Source organism: Carcharhinus amblyrhynchos, unplaced genomic scaffold (assembly GCF_965287045.1).
Source record: "Carcharhinus amblyrhynchos unplaced genomic scaffold, sCarAmb.v2.hapA scaffold_37, whole genome shotgun sequence".
Lineage (NCBI taxonomy): Eukaryota > Metazoa > Chordata > Chondrichthyes > Carcharhiniformes > Carcharhinidae > Carcharhinus > Carcharhinus amblyrhynchos.
The window spans coordinates 3,745,483-3,765,999 of NW_027649778.1; the positions used below are offsets into that span (position 1 = coordinate 3,745,483).

Below are 20,517 nucleotides of genomic sequence, written 5' to 3' on the forward strand. Positions count from 1 at the left end.
CCACCTTTCTCCAAGATGTGGAGGAACTGACTTTTGTTTGTTGTACAGATTATCAACTGTACTTATTCCTGATAATCAGTCCCATTATTTTATAATGAGGAAGTAAGACTTTCTCTAAGAACACAAGAAGAGTAACCCCTTAAATCTCTTCTGCCATTCAGTGACACAATATCTGATCTACCACCTAACTCCATAAAGCCACTTTTGTCCCATACCCTTCACACCTCTGGATCTCTCGCTCCCTTCAATAATTGACAATCATTGGTCTCCATGTTAATCTTGCTCTGGAGTTGTGGGCCAACTTTATCATGGTGGTTAGCACTGCTGCTTCACAGCAGCAGGGTCCCGCGTTCAATTCCCAGCTTAGGTCATTGTCTGTGTGGAGTTTGCACATTCTTCCTGTGTGGGTCAGGTGGATTGGGCGTGCTAAATTGCCCCTTAGTGTTAGGGGACTAGTTAGGGTAAATGCATGGGGTTGTTGAGTTAGGGACTGGATGGGTTTGTGGTTGGTGCAGGCTCAATGGGCCAAATGGCCTCCTTCTACACTGTAGGATTCTATGATTAGTGGTACATCCATCCAGCCTGAAAGGCTCTTCAGAAAGATTGTCCTTTTCTCCACCTCAATCTCTTTTACCATCCACCTTTCCTCTCATATCAGACCTACTACATCACCATTACTTATCACATGCCCAAGAAATTCCAAGAGTTTCTTCCTAACGATGGGTCCTCCAGAATTTGAACGTTGGCTCTATTCTCTGTCCACAGATGCTGTCAGACCTGCTGAGATTCTCCAGCTTTTCCTGTTTTTGTATCTGCCTGATCTTAGGCAATGGTAGTATTTTCCTCTCAGATTATAACCAACACTTTCTCATAGTCAGTGTGGCATGTCCAAGAAATCTTCATTAGTCACCTCAGAAACACAAGTTTAAGTTGATTTATTTATGTCACAAGTAAGCTTACATTAACACCACAATGAATTTACTGTAAAAATCCACAACTCTACAGCCTCAGTTTTTGTCAGGTTTAAAGTTAACAATTGGTCTATAATTGTCATTTGTAGAATTAAGAGTTCCAAACTTTGCATTGTAGGGTGGCTGCCGCACAGCGCCAGGGACCCAGATTTGATTTCTTTCGGTCACTGCCTATGCGGAGTCTGCACGCCCTGCCTGTGTCTGCGTGGGTTTCCTTAGGTGCTCTGGTTTCCTCCCACAGTCCAAAAGACATATTGGTTATTTGCATTGGCAATGCTAAATTCTCCTTCAGTGTACCCAAACATGCTCCAGAGTGTGGCAACTAGAAGATTTTCACAGCGAATTCATTGCAGTGTTAATGTAAGCCTACTTGTGACTAATAAAAAAACATTAAGTTTAGAAATGTTTGCTAACTTTGCTCCTGAAAGGTTTAGGCTATGCCCCCAGTCTTGGACTCCCCAGCCAGCGAAAATAGTTTCACTTTCTCTATTCCCCTTCATATCTGGCAAACTTCAAACAAATGATCTCTTAGCGTTCTGCATAATCAAATCATCACTTAACCTTTGGGGGTGGCATGGTGGCACAGTGCTTAGCACTGCTGCCTCACAGGACCCAGGTTTAATTCCTGGTTCAGGTCACTGTCTGTGTGGAGTTTGCATGTTCTCCTGTATCTGTGTGGGTTTCCCCCGGGTACTCTGGTCCAAAGATGTGCAGGTTAGGTGGATTGGCTATGCTATATTGCCCTTTAGTGTCAGGGGGACTAGCTAGGGGAAAGGGCTGGGTGGGATTGTGGTTGGTGCAGACTTGGTGGGCCAAATGGCTTCCTTCTGCACTGTTGGATTCTATGTTCTAAGATTTCATAGAACACAGGGTAATTTCTGTAATCACACCTTGTAATTTAACTTTTAGAACTGGTCTCATTGGTAAATCCACGCTCCGCAATAACTGCACCTTCCACCACTGCCTCCAAGGCCAATATTATCCTTCCTGATGTGTGCCTAGACTGAAGCAAGCTTTGTAAAACTGAAGCATGATCTCTATCCCCTTGTATTCTGGCCCTCGAGAAATAAAGATCAACATTCCACAGGCATTTTTGATTATTTACTACAGGGCTAATTGCCTCTTCGTGTCGGGGGATTAACAGGGTAAATACTTGGGGATAGGGCCTGGGTGGGATTGTGGTCAGTGCAGACTCAGTGGGCCCAATGGCCTCCTTCTGCACCGTAGGGATTCTATGATTTCCAAAGAGCTGGCAGCATCCGTGATGGGCTGAAAGGCCTCCTTCTATGATGTGTATTTCCTGATAGTGGGAGTAGCATTTACAGCAATAATTTCAGTTTTCATGAAGCAGGTTTATCCAGTGCTGTCCTGTTTATTCATTCTGCTAGGATGGAACAGTGGGTTAGCACTGCTGCCTCAGAGCGCCAAGGACCTGGGTTCAGTTCCCAGCTTAAGTCACTGTCTGCACATACTCCCCATGACTGCTTGGGTTTCCTCCGGGTGCTCCTGTTTCCTCCCACAGTCTGAAAGATATGCTGGTTAGGTGCATTGGCCATGCTAAATTCTGCCTCAGTGTACTTGAACAGGAGTGTGACGACCAGGAGATTTTCACAGTAACTTCATTGCAGTGTTACTGTAAGCCTACTTGTGACACTAACAATGAATAAACTTTAAACCCATTCATTCGAATGGGACATAGAGCTGCTGAGGGGTGGGGTGAGTGTTGGAGGTCATATGACATGATGGTGTTGGACTGGGGTAAACACAGTAAGAAGTCTCACAACACCAGGTTAAAGTCCAACAGGTTTATTTGATAGCAAACGCCACTAGCTTTCGGAATTGGCTGTTCCTTTGTCAGGTTGAGCCTGCACCGACACCAACCCACTCTGGCCCTATCCCTCTATGCTGGGAGGGATTCCTAGAAGGAGGCCATTTGGCCCATCGAACCCGCACCGATAACTATCGCACCCTGACCCTATCCCTCTAACCCCATGTATTTACCCTGCCCATTCCCCCCTGACACTAAGGGTCAACTTATCATATAATCCCTATAGTACTAAGGAGGCCATTCGTCCCATCAAGACTACACAGACCACGATCCCACCCAGGCCCCACCTGGCGAAGGAACAGCCAGTTCCGAAAGCTAGTGTTGTGAGACTTCTTACTGTGGTCACATGACAGCCAACCACTGTCACAGAGGCTTTGCCCTTCCCCAGCCCCTTCTATCTAACTTTTAGTCACACTTTCCCTCTGGCATCGGGGTCTACAATCAGCAGACACATTTCCCTTTGGTCCCGTGGAAACTTTAAACGACACCCTGAAGCCAAGGCGTGAAGTGAAAGGCAATTGGCTGGGACGCTGCATAAATTAGCATAATTAAGTCTCCACTGCAAAAATGCAAAATAAATAGGTTAGAAAGACTGAGTTCATGTTAATGTCGATAGGAGTTTGTATTTCACACTCTGTAGGAACTGAATATGGTATATAGACATAATCATAAATTAATCACACTGATAGTATTAGGTATCCGCATTGCGGACTATAAATATTGCTAGCTATAAGCTAACTGAATGTGTTGTATGAAAGGAGAGAAGGTTAGCACTCCCCTTGATAAGGATGGAAGGGGCCCTAGTGGCCTTACAACACACAAATGGTTAAGGCATTGCCATCTACTTAGTGGCATCTAACCATGTTTTTCTCCAAGCACTCTTTCTTTTTCCCTGTGGTTTCTTTTCTGCTCCTGCACTTTACAGGTTGCTGTTAAATGTGCAGCCAGTCAATATTCTTTTGCATCACTAGGAAGTGCATGAAATCAGTCTGGCCCCCATCTCCCTAAATTCCCCCATCCCCCTTTCTGTTCCCCACGGTCCCTTTGCCTTATTTAGGATCATAGAATAGAATCTCTGCTGGGAGGGATTCCCAGAAGGAGGCCATTTGGCCCATTGAGCCTGCACAGACAACTATCCCACCCTGGCCCTATCCCTCTAACCCCATGTACTTACCCTGCCTGTCCCCACTGACACTAAGGGTCAATTTATCATAGAATCCCTACAGTACTAAGGAGGCCATTCGTCCCATCAAGTCTACACAGACCACGATCCCACCCAGGCCCCTATCCCCATACAGTTACCCTAGCTAGTCCTCTTGACACTAAAGGGCAATTTACCATTGCCAATCCCACCTAACCCGCACATCTTTGGACTAAGGGAGGAAACCGGAGCAAACCCATGCAGACACAGGGAGAATGTGCAGATTCCACACAGACAATGACCCAAGCCAGGAATCAAACCTGGGCCCTTGGCACTATGAGGCAGCAGCGCTAACCACTGTGCCACCATGCCTTCTACAATATAGTTCAGCATTCCAACTGTTAGTTCAAGTTTATTGATCAGTGTCACCGATAGGCTTACATTAACACTGCAGTGAAGTTACTGTGAGTGCCCTGGTTGCCCCCTGCGTGGTGGTGCTACTCTCTGCAATGTTCCTGATTATGTGCTAAGTAAGTTTTATAAATGTTTAATTTTTATTCCCCCCTGCTGCTCCTCTCCCCACCACCCCCTTCCCAAAAAACCCTTGTCAAATCCAGAACATTATGATTTTGGCAAATGAGTGGGGGTTATTTCTGCAAACAAAGTGTAGACCTAGCAAAACTGCAACCTCAGTGACAGAACATTATGTTTCCACACCCAGCACCAGGGTAACAAGGTCATTTGTGACCTCAGATCGTCATCGCTGCCCTTTGCGAATCATAGAAAATACAAGCAGGAGGAGGCCATTCGGCCCTTCGGCCCTTTGAGCTTGCTCTGCCATTCATTACGATCATGGCTGATCATCAAATTCAATGGGTCAGGTGAAGGGACCATTCCCAGGGTTATGAATCTTGGCTAACAATGGAATCAATAAATCATCATTTGTGATGGCTAGTACGTACAAGGACAATGGCTGCTACAATCAGCTCATTCTTTGTGAAGGGAACCTTTAAACCATAGAATCCCCATAGTTTGTGTTTATTTATCTATTGTCACGAGTGGACTTATATTCACACTGCAATGAAGTTACTGTGAAAATCCCCTGGTCACCACACTTTGCGCATGTTCGGGTACAATGAGGGAGAATTTATCAGGGTCAATGTACCCTAAACAGCACGTCTTTCAGAATGTGGGAGGAAACCGGAGCACCAGGAGGAAACCCATGCAGACACGGGGAGAACGTGCAAACTCCACACAGACAGTGACCCAAGCCAGGTATTGAACCTGGGTCCCTGGTGCTATGAGGCAGTAGTGCTAACCACTTTGGCACCCGTGCCACCCAGTGCAGAAGAAAGCCATTAGGCCCATTGAGCCTACACCAGTCACACCCTGTCCCCTGTAACCCTATGTATTTACACTGTCAGTCCCCCTGACACCAATGGGCAATTTTAGCCAGGCCAATCAACCTAACCCTGCACATGCCTGTAGGTTGGCATGGTGGCACAGTGATTAGCACTGCTGCCTCACAGCGTCACGTTTGATTCTGGCTTCTGGTGACTATCTGTGTAGAGTTTGCACGTTCTCCCCTCATCTGCATGGGTTTCCTCCGGATGCTCCAGTTTCTTTCCACCGTCCTTCATGGTAACTTGATTGCAGTGTAAATGTAAGCTTATTTGTGACACTAATAAATCTTTGGACTGTGGGAGGAGACCAGAGCACCTGGAGGTAACCAACACAGACACATGGAGAACGTGAAGACTGCACACAGACAGTCACCCAAGGTTGGAAATGAACCCAGGTCCCTGGTTTCTTCTACCTCTGCCCTATCACAGACCCTTTGTCCTTTCTACACATCCATTCCTTTTCCCCGACTCTGTATTTCCTCACAAGTAATAAAATTTCCATCTTCTCCCAGTTCTGATGAATGATCACCAGCCCCAGAATCTCAACTCTGCTTCTCTCTCCACGGACACTGTCTGACCTGCTGAATATTTTCATGTTTCAGTTTGGTGTTTTTACCTAAAGTTCAATCAATGATTTCAGCAATTGGGTTAACTCACTTTGGTTCAGTTGTCTGGCATAGTGGCATTTAGCATCAGCCAGGGTTCCTGCTTTTGGTCCCCAATGATGGTTGTTGGACAATGAGTGGAACTTGAATGAGGGGGAACAGAATTGGTGTCCACTGTGAATCCAAGAAGCACCCAAGTACCTTGACTCGCAAATTAAAAATGATACCTTGGGGCCAACTAGCAGGAGGCTGGCATTATATATCAAGCATTGCACATGTTAAGTCTCAGGTCAGAAACTCCAAGGTATGTTATGCAGTTAGCCTAGACCTCAACTTCTACATTTAATTTTGGCATTAGGGTGGCAAGGATTTCATCCCAGGTATGATTTAAGTGACTCACTAGGGAGCTTTAATCAAAACCAACTTTACTTAAGAATCTAACCAAAAGAATTAGCATAACTTTTACCAATCGTAATACTTAGACATGACAAAATACAGCCTTAAGATTTCAAGAAGAAATTAAATAAAGCTCTTGGGGCTAAAGGGATTAAGGATGTTGGGGAAGGATATTGAATTTGATGATCAGCCATGATTAAAATGAATGGCAGAGCAGGCTCAAAGGACCAAATGGCCTACTCCTGCTCTAGTTTGTATACTTCTATGTTAACAGCTAGCTATCTCAGTTGTTCCTTTCTAAAGCAATACCCCGTAGACATACATCCTTCTTTAAAATTAGTTAAAGCAAAAACAAGTATGCTCACATAAAGTTGGATGTTCAGCTTTTTAGAGACTTCTGGTCAGAGGTCCAGGCAGCAATTTTCAGAGAAGCATATATCCTCAAAACAGCCAAACCTCAACGAGGTAAACTTAGTCTCTGGCGGCTCCCAGTCTCCAGACTTCAGAGAGGGGAAAAGAGAGGCACTCCTCTCTATGATTCTATGAACTCCAAAAGCAGCACCTAAGCTTGAATATTTTGTACAAGCCCAGCATCCCCATCATAGACCATACTTGCCAATCATTCCAATCAAGCCCCACTCTGCAATGTCCCAGGGGAAAACAGCAGAACAGCATTAGTTCAGATTAAAACCAACATTCTAGCCATTAGAAGCAAATATATTCCTGCAACAAGTATACAGGATGCCAGTAGACAGAATGGCACCAATAAGATGGAAGATACTGCTAGGAACATCATGCACAGAAACATAACTAAAGTACATTTATTAAAGTTACAGTATCATCACATATACTAAGCCACTCACTGTGTGCAAAACAAAACGGCTGGGATTCTCCGACCTTGCCTACGGCTGGGATTTTTAAAACTCATTCATGGGACCATGGGTGAGCACCCGGAGGAAACCCATGCAGACACAGAGAGACACTGGCTGGGACATCCTATTTATAGCCCATTCCAGTTGCCCCTTGAACTGACTGTATCACCCAACCATTTCAGAGGGCGGTTGAGAGCCAAGAGCATTGCGGTGCCTCTGGAGTCACATGTAGGCCAGACCGGGTAAGGATGGCAGATTTCCTTCCCTAAAGGACATTGATATTAGGAATTTCCGACGACCGCTGGCAGTGGTGTTGGGGTGAATGAGAGCGAAGAATCCCAGCCATGGTCTCCACAGTGCCCTCAGTAACTGAAAGTAGGAGATGGGGCATTTTCTTTTACAGGACTGAGGGGCTGTAGGGTATACCTTCTAAGGATGTGGACCACATCCAGGAAAGAACCAGCACTGCTGGCACTTAGAAATAACAAGACAATAATAAGGTGGCAAATGATGGGCAACACAGTCATAGAAACCCTACAGTACAGAAAGAGGCCATTCAGCCCATCAAGTCTGCACCAACCACAATCCCACCCAGGTCCTACCCCGGTATCCCTACATATTTACCCATTAATCCCTCTAACCTACACATCTCAGGACACAAAGGGCAATATTTTTAGCATGGCCAATGCACCTAACCTGCACATCTTTGGACTGTGGGAGGAAACCGGAGCACCCGGAGGGAATCCACACAAACACGAGGAGAATGTACAAACTCCACACAGACAGTGACCCGAGCCGGGGAATCAAACCCAGATCCCTGGAGCTGTGAAGCGGCAGTGCTAACCACTGTGCTACCGTGCCACCCAATGGTTCGCACCTGGGTTCGAACCTGGGTGCCTTACAGCACCTGGGTTCGATTCCTGGCTGGGGTCACTGTCTGTATGGAGACTGCACGTTCTCTCCGTGTCTGTGTGGGTTTCCTCCGGGTGCTCCGGTTTTCCCCAACAATCCAAAGATGTGTGGGTTAGGTGCATTGGCCGTGCTAAAATTGCCCTTTAGTGTCAGGGAGCTTAGCGAGGGTGAATGCATGGTGTTATGGGGTAGGACTTGGGATGGTGCAGACTTGATGGGCTGAATGGCCTCCTTCTGCACTGTAGGGAATCTACGTCTAGTTCTATGTCTATTTGTGTGACACGAAGTAAAATGATTCTGGGGACATGCTTTTGAGCGGATTGTCAGTTAAAATTGCGCCAGGCAAACCTTTAATGGTGTAAACAATGCGAAAAACATGTTTATTTGCACAGATCTATCAGGGATCGGTTTCTGCACTGAATCGAGCCAGAGATCCTGCCTCAATCCGTGCATTTATCCATTGCACCAGCTGAATGGATGTGTTTTTCTAGAATTTGCAGCTCCAACTGATCGATTGAAGGAGTCTTGGGGGGGGGGGGGGGGTGTAGGAGGAGTGTGTGTGTGAGAGTGACGCAGACGGTGACGGTCTAGCCACAGTCTTGAGGTGCTGTTGAATGACTTTCCGAGGAAAGACATCAGAGCAGCAGCAGCAGGCAAGGCAAGGAGCAAGAGGAGCTGAGCCACCCCTCTCGGTGCCTGAGATCTGTGAGTGTTTCTCTCTCTCTCTCTCTCTCTGTGTCCGCACTGCAACAGGGATGTGACATTGCAACAAATGCAACATTGTTCCAGCCCCGGTGGCAATTTCTGGGGCTTGTGAATGGGGCGCTGGTTTTCCCGCTGATACTGACTTGTCACACTTCCAGATGGTTGTTTCTGACAGTAGGTTCCCCCCCCCCCACTCCCCCTTTTTCATTGCTCCGTTGAGGGGACGATCAGAAAAAAAGGTACATGATGTAGCAGAGGGAGGGTGGTTGCTGACTTGTCTTTTTCTCTCTGTCTCCCTCCCTTCTTCATCCCCTTGTACTATTTAGAGTGACGCAGCTTGCAATTCATGCAAGGCTGCTGCTATTTTGACTTCCCTATTGTTTAGTATCCTCGGCTAGAGCAGAGGGGGGAGCTGAATAGGGGGGAAAAAAAAAGAGAAAATGTCAAAAAAAAGGCAGAAAACATCAGCATCACACGTTTCCACCCCCCCCCCAACAACGTTCCCCTAAGATTGACTTGATAAAAATATGTTAGGTGTTATGTTGTTTACAATCCCTTTCAAAACCAGCTAGTGATAAAATAGAAATTATATTGAGATTTTGTTGAATAATGAAGGTGTGTGTATTTAAACACGGTGTTTTTCTCTGTAAGGCTCTGAATAGGGATTGATCGTGGTGTGTGTGTGTGTGTGTGTGTCCATGGGCAGATTATATAGACATCAGACAATATTTTTCACAGGTTAAATAAATGCTGACAAGTTTAATATTCCCCAGAAAATTGTCCTCTCTAATCAAATAACCAGGGTTACTTGTCAATTTATGTCTATATATTTATGTATATACACACACTGACTAAATATTAGTGAGATTTCTAATTAAATACAGTAAATATGATAGAACATAGAATTTAACCATTTTAAATAACACATTGAGCAGTTTTTTCTTGGTTGAATAATCACAATGAGTCTCGCCACATCACAAACTAAACGGCTGCTATTGCTTTTCTTTTAAATTGCAATCTATTGGAAGGCGAATGCAGCATCAAGGTGTGTTGTATTTGTCCGGTCCATTTTGAACAAGTCAGCAGAAGGCCATGGGCCTGAAAGGGTTATTCCTGTTCCCCTTCAAACTGTCCGTGTATTAACGTGTCCCTCCTAAAGGTTAAATATCAACTCCCTCTTTCTCAAGCTCCCAAAATTATTTCATGGCGCTGTCTCTCTTTCTAACACACACACACACATATTCATTCACACACTCACTTACTCCTCTCTCTCACACACACACACACACACACACACACACTCACTCACTCACTCACTCACTCCTCACACACACTCACTCACTCACTCCTCACACACACTCACGCCACATAACCTGTAAATAATCAGCTTTTTCATTTACACCCACCCCCCAAATTCCCATCTCTTCCACCTCACTTGTCCAAACGTATCTTACTCCCGCTCCCCGCTCCCCCTCCCCTCCCCCTCCCCTCCCCCTCCCTGCTCCGCTCCCCCCGCCCCACCTCCTGCTCCCCCCTCCCCCTCCCCCCACTCCCCCCACTCCCCCCTCCTGCTCTGCCCCCCCATCCCTCCCTCAGCCCCCTCCTGCTCCCCCCTCAGCCCCCTCCCACTCCCCCCTCATCCCCCCATCCCCCCTCACCCCTACCCTGTCACTCCTTTGCCCCTCGGCCCATCTCCGTGTCCCCGTGTCTGCCCCTCTCCCGTCCTCCAGCCCCTCTCCCCTTTCCAATTTTCTCCTACCTGCTTTTCCTGAACCCTTTCCCCTTTCCCAAGGCTATGGAATTGCTGCCATGTCTTTGGCCTGTGCTGGGAACAACAGTCTCAGCTCTGATGCTTCTCAGTATCTTTTCCAATGATTGCCATTCCACCCTAGTTTTCAATGTCAGTATCCCTCCCTCAATGCAGCACAGCTTGCCCCAGGCTGGATGAAGCTGGAGGCCTTTACAGAGCTGCTTTCCATCTGGAGTTTGCTGGCAGCCGTGGGGTGGGGTGGTGGGGGTGGGGGTGGGGTGGGGTGGGGTGGTGGGGGGGGAACGGGACACTGAACCTCTAGATTTCTCCCCCTCTCTCTATTCTCTTTAGGGAAAAGCTTTGCCCACCCTCGGCCCTGTCATCAGTGTACGTGCCGAGGAACATGACATATGGAGAATAACAGGTGTCAGCCTACCTTCTCCCTGTGAATCCCTGGCACAGAACCAGCTCAGAAACTGTATTAATATTATCTGTTGTCCCGTAGCTTTACTGACACTAAGTCAGTTGATGTCCTTTTCTGCAATAACAGCAATATAAAATCCTGTAACGTACAATGTATTGACTCGAAGGTGAGCCGTATTAAGATGCTGCTAAAATGCAGTCATAGATCGTTCAGGCACAAAAGAAGGCCATTTAGCCCATCAGATCCATACTGGCTCTCCATGGAGCAGTCAGTCCCAGTCACTACAGTGCAGAAGGAGGCCATTCAGCCCATCAGGCCTGCACCAACTCTCCAGAAGAGCATCTTACCCAGGCCCATCTTTCAGTCCTAACCCCGTGCATTTGGCATGGCCAATCCATCTAACCTGCACATCTTTGGATACCAAGGAGCAATTTAACATGGGCAATCGGCATATCTTTAGGCACTAAAAGCAATTTAGCATGGCCGATCCACCTAACCTGCACATCTTTGGACACTAAGGGGAAATTTAGCATGGCAGATCCACCTAACCCACACATCTTTGGACTGTGTGAGGAAACCCATGCAGACATGGGGAGAAGGTGCAAGCTCCACACACACAGTCACCCGAGGCTGGGATCGAACCCGGGTTCTTGGTGCTGTGAGGCAGCAGTGCTAACCAGGGTGCCGTTGTGCCGCCCACATTGGACTCACAATGATGAGTCTGTTTCTCTCTCCACAGATGCTGCCAGACCTGCTGCTGAGTTGTTCCAGCATTTTCTGCTTTGGTATAAGGCACAACATATCTTTTAAAAAAAATGCATCAATGGTTAAAATGTGAAGACTAATTTTAACATTTTTAAATTTTTTTTAATGAATGATTATTGAGAATGATAAATGCATATCACTGAATGGGGAGCTGAATGAAATATTCTGATTGCATTACCTGCAGTGGTTAGGAATATCGGTGCAGAAGATAAGATTCTGTTTCATGTATACAAGGAACAGAACCATGCAGATGAGGAGATGCCAGGATCCCTGCCCTTCCCCACATGAGTAGCTACCCAAGCAGCTAAGCCCTCAGAGGAGGCGTTGGCCTAGTGGTATTATCACCAGCCAATGAATCCAGCAATGTTCTGGGGGACCTGAGTTCGAATCCTGCCATGGTGGAATTTGAATCTGATATAAAAAAACTCTACAATTAAGAGTCTACTGATGACCGTGAAACCATTGTCGGAAAAATCCAGGGTTTCTGTGATCTAGAGAGCAGACATATTGACAGGAATTCTTGCTCTTAAGATTACTGCCTAGTACCCTCCAAAGATTGTGTGTTGAGGTTAATTGATGATGGTGTCAGGTTCTGTTGCGTTGGCTCGATTCTCTCTCCACAGACATGCTGAGATTTTCCAGCATTTTCTGTTTTTGTTTCAGATTCCAGCGTCCACAGTGTTGTATTTTTATCTCAAGGTTGCATTTTCATTTTGAGAACAGCTTTTATGAAAAGGATGGTTTAAAAAAAAATTGAATCCATTTTCTGTTGGGGTGGGAGGAAGTTGGACTATTTTCTGTACAATCTGTAATTAAGTTCCAGATCAGAAGCTAAATACCGCGGATGCCAGAAATCAGAAATGAACATGGACGATAAAATGTATTTATTAGTGTCACATAAGAACATAAGAAATAGGAGCAGGAGTAGGCCATCTAGCCCTTCGAGCCTGCCCCGCCATTCAATAAGATCATGGCTAATCTGAAGTGGATCAGTTCCACTTTCCCGCTTTCTCCCCATAACCCTTAATTCCCCTGTCTGTCAAAAACCTATCTACCCGTGACTTAAATATATTTAGCAAGGTAGCCTCCACCACTTCAACGGGCAGAGAATTCCAGAGATTCACCACCCTTTGCATGAAAAAGTTCCTCCTCAACTCCGTTCTAAACTGTCCCCCCCTTGAGGCTCTGCCCTCTAGTCCTGCTAACCTTTCTGAGTGGGAAGAATCTCTCTACCTCTACCCTATCCATCCCTTTCATTATCTTATACGTCTCTACAAGATCCCCCCTCATCCTCCTAGTTACAAGTAATTAACACTGCAATGAAGCTACTGTGAAAATCCCCTAGTCGCCACACTCCGGCACCTGTTCGGAAACACTGAGGGAGAATTTAGCGTAGCCAATGCACCCTAACCAGCACATTTTTGGACTGTGGGAGGAAATCAGAGCACCCAGAGGAAACCCACGCAGACACAGGGAGAACATGCAAACCCCACACAGGTAGTGACCCAAGTTGGGAATCGAGCCCAGGTCCCTGGCGCTGTAAGGCAGCAGTGCTAACCACTGTGCCACCATGCTGCACATGAGCGAAGTGCTGGAAGTACTCAACCGTCTGACAGCATCTGTGGAGAGAGGAACACTTCAGGTCATGACCTTTTATCAGAATTGGGAGAAATTAGGAACGCACTTCATTTTAACTATTTGAAAATATGATGCCTCGCAGCACCAGGGACCCAGGTTCGATTCCCAGCTTGGGTCACTGTCTGTATGAAGTCTGCACGTTCTCCCTGTTCTGCATGGGTTTCCTCCGGGTGCTCCGGTTTCCTCCCTGTCTCCAAAGATGTGCGGGTTAGGTGGATTGGCCATGCTAAATTGCCCCTTACTGTCAGGGGATTAACAAGGCAATTACATGCGGTTATGGGGATAGAGCCTGTGTGGGATTGTGGTAGGTGCATGCTAGATGTGGGAGAGAGACCTCCTTCTGCATGTAGGGATTCTATGATTCTATGAAAAGGGGCAGGATGGAATTAGAACAAAAGTGAAGCTATGCAACAGGGTAGAAGATGGGAGACATTAATTGACAAATGTTATTGAAGGGGCAGAGCCAAGGAAAGTAGTAATGTGACACGTAATGAAACAAAAGATTGGCCCAAAGGAGGTGTGAATGGAGGAACATTGAGAACTACTCTCTAAAATCAAAGATTAAGAGCAAAGCTAATATAAGCAAACAGAATGGAGGATCAGAGGTCACAGTCCGAAATTGTTGAATACAAGTGTTGAGTCCAGGAAGTTGTAAATGATAGATTAGGAACAGTAGTTCATCAGATATAGGAGCAGAATTAGGCCATTCATAAGAACATAAGAAATAGGAGCAGGAGTAGGCCATCTAGCCCTTCGAGCCTGCCCCGCCATTCAGTAAGATCATGGCTGATCTGTCGTGGCTCAGTTCCACATTGACTCCACCCCGCCATTCGATCATGGCTGGTATGCTCCTCATCCTCATTTTCCTGCCTTCTCCCCATAACCCTTCAACCCATTCCCAATTAAAAATCTGTCTAACTCCTCCTTAAATGTACTCACTGTCCCAGCACCCACCGCATTCTGGGATAGTGAATTCGACAGATTCACAACCCTTTGGGAGAAGTAGTTTCTCCTCAACTCTGTTTTAAATTTGCTGCCCCTTATCCTCAGACTGTGACCTCTTGTATTAGAATGTCCCACAAGAGGAAGCATCCGCTCCATGTCTACTTTATCCAGACCTTTTATCATCTTGTAAACCTCAATGTGATCTCCCCTCATTCTTCTCAATTCCAGAGAGTATCGACCCAAACTGTTCAATCTCTCTTCATACGACAAACCCCTCCTCTCTGGAATCAACAAATATCAATGAAAGTATCAGCAAGAGTTGTATGATCCCTGCATGGGAAAAGCACCAAATGATATGGGACCACTTCATGCATATGGACCTCTAGTCTTCTCACACCAGCATCATACTTTCCTTTTATTCATTCTTTGAGTTGATTTGTTTTGATTTATTATTGTCACATATATTAGTATACAGTGAAAAGTATTGTTTTTTGTGCTCTGTTCTGACAAAGCATACCATTCGTAGAGGAGGAAAGGAGAGGGTGCAGAATGTAGTGTTACCATAGCTAGGGTGTAGCGAAAGATCAACTTGATGCAAGGTAGGTCCATTCAAAAGTCTGACAGCAGCAGGGAAGAAGCTGTTCTTGAATATGGGACATAGGCATCGTTGGCTGGCCAGCATTTATTGCCCATCCCTAGTTGCCCTTGAACTGAGTGGCTCTCCCAATCCAGAGGGCAGTTGAGAGTCAACCGCATTGCTGTGGCTCTGGAGTCACATGTAGGCCACACTGGGTAAGGACGACAGATTTCCTTACCTGAAGGGACATTAGCGAACCAAGTGGGTTTTCTGATAATCGACAATGGTTTCATGGTCATCAGTAGATTCTTAATTCCAGATTTTTTTTTATATATTGTTGAATTCAAATTTCACCGTCTGCTGTGGCGGGATTCGAGCCCGGGTCCCCAGAACATTAGCTGAGTTTCTGGATTAATAGTCAAGTCATAATACCACTAGACCATTGCCTCCTCCATATGCAAACCCCATAGGGCCCAGTAACCTCTGCCCAGACCCTTCCTAAGGCCCCTCTCCTTCATGCTTCAATTTCTCAAACCATCACTGAGCACCCCTCACCCTGAGGTACAGAACAATACAACTTTATATTGCTTGTGACTCTCCTCGCGTTACAGGAACTAGTCTGACTCAAACCATAGTCATGAGACACAATCAAATAAAGAGTTGCTTTGCACCATGTACATGTGCCCAGTACTGGGCACTGAGGCTGCCAGGCTTTTTCATTTAGAACTCAACATTTGGCAGAAAAGAGCAGAAACACATACCCGCACACAAAGACACTTTCTGGTCAGGCTGGCCTCGGTCCCAGATCTCAGAGGAGAAAGGAAGACTTTTTGTCTGTGTTACTCAATCCTTCAGCACTGTCTTTTCCCAAATGTCCTTGCAATGATGTCAAGGATTGGAAATGAGATGGTTTTTGATTCTAGACTTTCAATACAATGCAGGTTAGAATCATAGAATCCCTGCAATACACAAGGAGGCCATTTGGCCCATTGAGTCTGCACTGACCACAATCCCACCCAGGCCCTATCCCTATAACCCCACACATTTGCCCTCTAATCCCCCACACTCTCGGGTCAGTTTAGCATGGCTAGTCAACCTAACCTGCACATCTTTGGACTGTGGGAGGAAACTGGAGCACCCGGAGGAAACCCCAGCAGACATGGGGAGGACCTGTAAACTCCACACAGACCGTGACCCAAGCCAGGAATCGAACCCAGGTCCCTGGCAGCAGAACTACCCATGATGCCACCGTGCCACACTGGAGAGAGGATAACTGCAGGATAGCACCTTGCAGGAAAGATTAGATCATCTGTGATTGTTTTCTTTGAAACACCGGAAGCTGAGGGGTGATTTGATTTATTATTGTCACATGCACTGGGATACAGTGAAAAGTATTGTTTCACTATACAGACAAAGTACACTGTTCATAAAGAAGGAAAGGAGAGAGTGCAGAATGTGATGTTACAGTCATAGCTAGGGTGTAGAGAAAGATCAACTTAGTGCGTGGTAGGTCCATTCAAGTGTCTGATGTCAGCAGAGAAGAAGCTGTTCTTGAATCAGTTCAGTCAGAAGTCTCACAACACCAGGTTAAAGTCCAACAGGTTTATTTGGTAGCAAAAGCCACTAGCTTTCAGAGCACTGCTCCTTCATCAGATGAGTGGGAGTTCTGTGCACTAACAGGGCATATAAAGACACAAACTCAATTTACAAGATAATGGTTGGAATGTGAGTCTTTACAGTAAAGGTACAGACAATGTGAGTGGAGAGAGGGTTAAGCACAGGTTAAAGAGATGTGAATTGTCTCCAGCCAGGACAGTTAGTGAGATTTTGCAAGCCCAGGCAAGTCGTGGGGGTTACAGATAGTCACACTATTTGTAACCCCCACTCTCTCTCTTCTCTCTCTGTCTCTCTCTCTATTTCCCTCTCTCTCTCTCTCTCTATTTCCCTCTCTCTCTCTCTCTTTCTCCCCCTCTCTCTCTTTCCCCCTCCCTCTCTCCCTCTCTCTTCCTCTGTGTTAACCTTCCTCAATGAAGAATGTGCCTTTGTTCCTCTAGTGATGCGGGAATGAAGAATCCTTGCATACTCTAATTAATTATTTGTTGGAATCTTTAAAGTTAGGGAATGCTTCTCTCCACTTCTTTGGAGTGTTTCCAATCAGGATTTTGTGAATTGCCTCCTCATTAATCCAGCCCACTCGGTGTCTGACCGTTAGATCTCAGCTGAATTCTCAGATGAAGGAGAAAACAGGATCTAAATCTTAAGAGGGAGCAGCGATTTTTGTCTTGGGCCTTTGCTTTCCATTTGTGATGATTGTGGATTTGGCAGCGACGGTGATGGATTACGGGATGGAGCCCAGCTCTTTAACTGCCTCCTGACTAATGGCATCTCTGCAGCAAAATGTCTCTCTTACATTTGCCTAATAACCTGTCCACATCGGCCTTGTGTCAGAAATCATCCCCTTTAATTGGCCCCGATCAATAATCTTAATCGATTTCTTTTAAATGATTAGTAATAATGGAGGGGGGGAGGAGGTCGAAGGGAACACAGTTTCCCTGGAAAGGAATCAGCAGATTTGCCTTTACTGCCCAGTGCTTGGAAACATTTTGTAATTTTGTCGTGTGGGCGAGTGCAGCTACTGCTCCTGCACAGTCAGATCCTGAGTGGGCAGGTGATGGCCAAACAGTATTATCGCTAGTCTAGAAACTCAGCTAATGTTCTGGGGACCTGTGTTCGAATCCTGCCACAGCAGCTGATGGAATTTGAATCCAATAAAAAATATCTATTTTGAATTCAATTAAAAAAATTTTTTAAATCACGGCTACCTCTCAGCGCCAGGGACCTGGGTTCGATTCCCGGCTTGGGTCACTGTCTGTGCGGAGTCTGCACATTCTCCCCATGTCTGCATGGGTTTCCTCCAGGTGCTCCAGTTTCCTCCCACAGTCTGAAAGATGTGCTGGTTAGGGTGCATTGACCCAAACAGGCACCAGAGTGTGGCGACGAGGGGAATTTCACAGTAACCTCATTGCAGTGTTAACGTAAGCCTTACTTGTGACAAATACTTCACTTTATATCTGGAGTTAAGAATCTACTGATGACCGTGAAACAAAAAAACTCCATCTGGGTCACTAATGTCCTTTAGGGAAGGAAATCTGCCATCCTTATCCAGTCTGGCCTACATGGGACTCCAGACTCAGAGCAATGTAGTTGACCCTCAACTGCCCTCCAGGATCAACCGAGGATGGGTAATAAATGCTGGCCCAGCCAGTGACGCCCATGGTCCATGAATGAATAACGAAAAACAAATGCTGAAATGAGCCTAATCTGTTTATGGTGGGACTGCTTGAGAGAGAACTGGTTCCCCCAGGGCGAATTTTACTGCCCTCCCTTCATGAGCTCTGTAGCTGCCTGCGAGCAGTTCAAGTCATTCTAATTTTTTAAATTCATTCTGGGGGCATCACTGACTGGCATTTATTGCCCATCCCTAGTTGCCCCTTGAGAAGGTGGCGGTGAGCTGCCGCCTTGAATCGCTGCACTCCGCGTGCTGTGGGTTGATTCACAATACCATTAGGGAGGGAATTCCAGGATTTTGACCCAGTGACAGTGCAGGGACGGCCGATATATTTCCGAGTCAGGATGGTGAGTGGCTTGGAGGGGAACTTGCAGGGGGTGGTGTTCCATGTATCTGCTGCCCTTGTCCTTCTAGTTGGAAGTGGTCAGGGATTTGGAAGGAGCTGCCTAAGGATCTTTGGTGAATTGCTGCAGTGCATCTTGTAGATGGTACACACGGCTGCTACTGGGCGTCGGTGGTGGAGGGAGTGGGTGTTTGTAGATGGGGTGCCAATCGAGTGGGGCTGCTTTGTCCTGTATGGTGTTGAGCTTCTTGAGTGTTGTTGGAGCTGCACCCATCCAGGCAAGTGGGGTATATTCCATCACACTCCAGACTTGTGCCTCGTAGATGGTGAACAGGCTTTGGGGAGTCAGGAGGTGAGTTACTCGCCGCTGTATTCCCAGCCTCTGACCTGCTCTCGTAGCCACTGTGTGTATGTGGTGAGTCCAATTGAGTTTCTGATCAATGGTAACCTCGAGGATGTTGACAGTGGGGGATTCAGTGATGGTGACACCATTGAATTTCAAGGGACTGTGGTTAGAGTGTCTCTTATTGATGATGGTCATTGCCTGGCACTTGTGTACAAAGAACAAAAACAGCCCGGGAAACAGGCCCTTTGGCCCAACGAGCCCGCACTGCCATCTTAACACCACCAGTCCCCCCCCTCCACCCATGACCTTTATCTAATGTTTTATGGCCATCCACATTGAGGGAAACTAATTTAGGGACAATTTATTACTGCCAATCAGCCTAGCAGCATGAATGTTACTTGCCACTTGTTAGCCCAGCCTGGATATTGTCCAGATCTTCCTGCATTTGATTTGCATTTCGGATTTTGGGACTGGAACTCATAACTTGACCACTCGGAAGGTAAAACGTGACCAACTTGTGGCCAGTGGTGGGTTATTTTAAAAGGGTAAACCATTGGACCAAAGGATGCTACGCACCCCGGACATACACTCTTCCACCTTCTCCCATCAGGAAAAAGATATGGAGATCACGTACCAACTAACTCCAGAACAACTTCTTCCCTGCTGTTATCAGAATTTTGAATGGACCTACCTCACACAAAGCTGATCTTTCCCTACGCCCTAACTATGACTCAAACACTACATTCTGCACCCTCTCCTGTCTTTTTCCCCTACGTACTCTGTGAATGGTATGGTTTGTATAAAATGCAAGAAACGATACTTTTCACTATATCAATACAAGTGACAATAAATCAAATCAAAGCATTGTGTTAAAATTTGGTAATTTTTTTGAAGTCACATTTATAATTTTTATCTGGTCACAGTTCTCTGTGTCTTGAAGCGTTGGCTCTATTCTTTCTCCACAGACACTGTCAGACCTGCAGAGATTTTCCAGCAATTCCTGTTTTTGTTTGTTTGATTTATTATTGAAACATGTATTGGAATACAGTGAAATACATTGTTTCTTGCGTGCTGTACAGCCAAAGAATACACAGGGGAGAAGGAAAGGAGAGAGCGCAGAATGTAGTGTTACAGTCATAGCTAGGGTGTAGAGAAAGATCAACTTAACGCGAGATAGGTCCATTCAAAAGTCTGACAGCAGCAGGGAAGAAGCTGTTCTTGAGTCGGTTGGTAAGTGACCTCAGACTTTTGTATTTTTCATCCCCCCGGAAGAAGATGGAAGGGAGAATGTTCGGGGTGCTTTTTTGAGGCAGCGGGAAGTGTAGACGGAGTCAATGGATGAGAGGCTGGTTGGCATGATGGATTGAGCTACATTCACAACCCTTTGTAGTTTCCTGTGGCAAATTCTAGCATCCACAGTAAGTTTCTTTCATCCTAGGTTCCTAGGGTGTGACTTAAGGTGGACTAGACCTTTCAGATAGCTAGCATCGGCTCGATGGGCCAACTGACATCCTTGTTCGGTATATGATCCTTTGAGGAGTTTACCATGTGCCCTACAAAGGACTTGTGTTGACTCTGTTCAAGGGGTGAGGGCCACCATCTTGTTC

At 46.1% G+C, this 20,517-nt stretch overlaps 1 protein-coding gene and 1 non-coding gene across 6 annotated transcripts in view; both read left to right on the forward strand.

The window, feature by feature from the left end:
- Positions 1-3,543: 3,543 nt before the first annotated feature.
- LOC145362290 (U6atac minor spliceosomal RNA) lies at positions 3,544-3,670 on the forward strand. Its single transcript, XR_013889970.1, has one exon. It is a non-coding gene; the product is annotated as a U6atac minor spliceosomal RNA (small nuclear RNA).
- Positions 3,671-8,707: 5,037 nt separating this feature from the next.
- Positions 8,708-20,517, forward strand: part of clip3 (CAP-GLY domain containing linker protein 3) — a 57,586-nt gene continuing 45,776 nt past the window's right edge. For all 5 annotated transcript variants that reach the window (XM_080218338.1, XM_080218341.1, XM_080218339.1 and 2 more), the window contains exon 1: positions 8,708-8,833. The gene's annotated coding sequence lies outside the window, so the exon portion shown is untranslated. The remainder of the gene's footprint in view (positions 8,834-20,517) is intronic.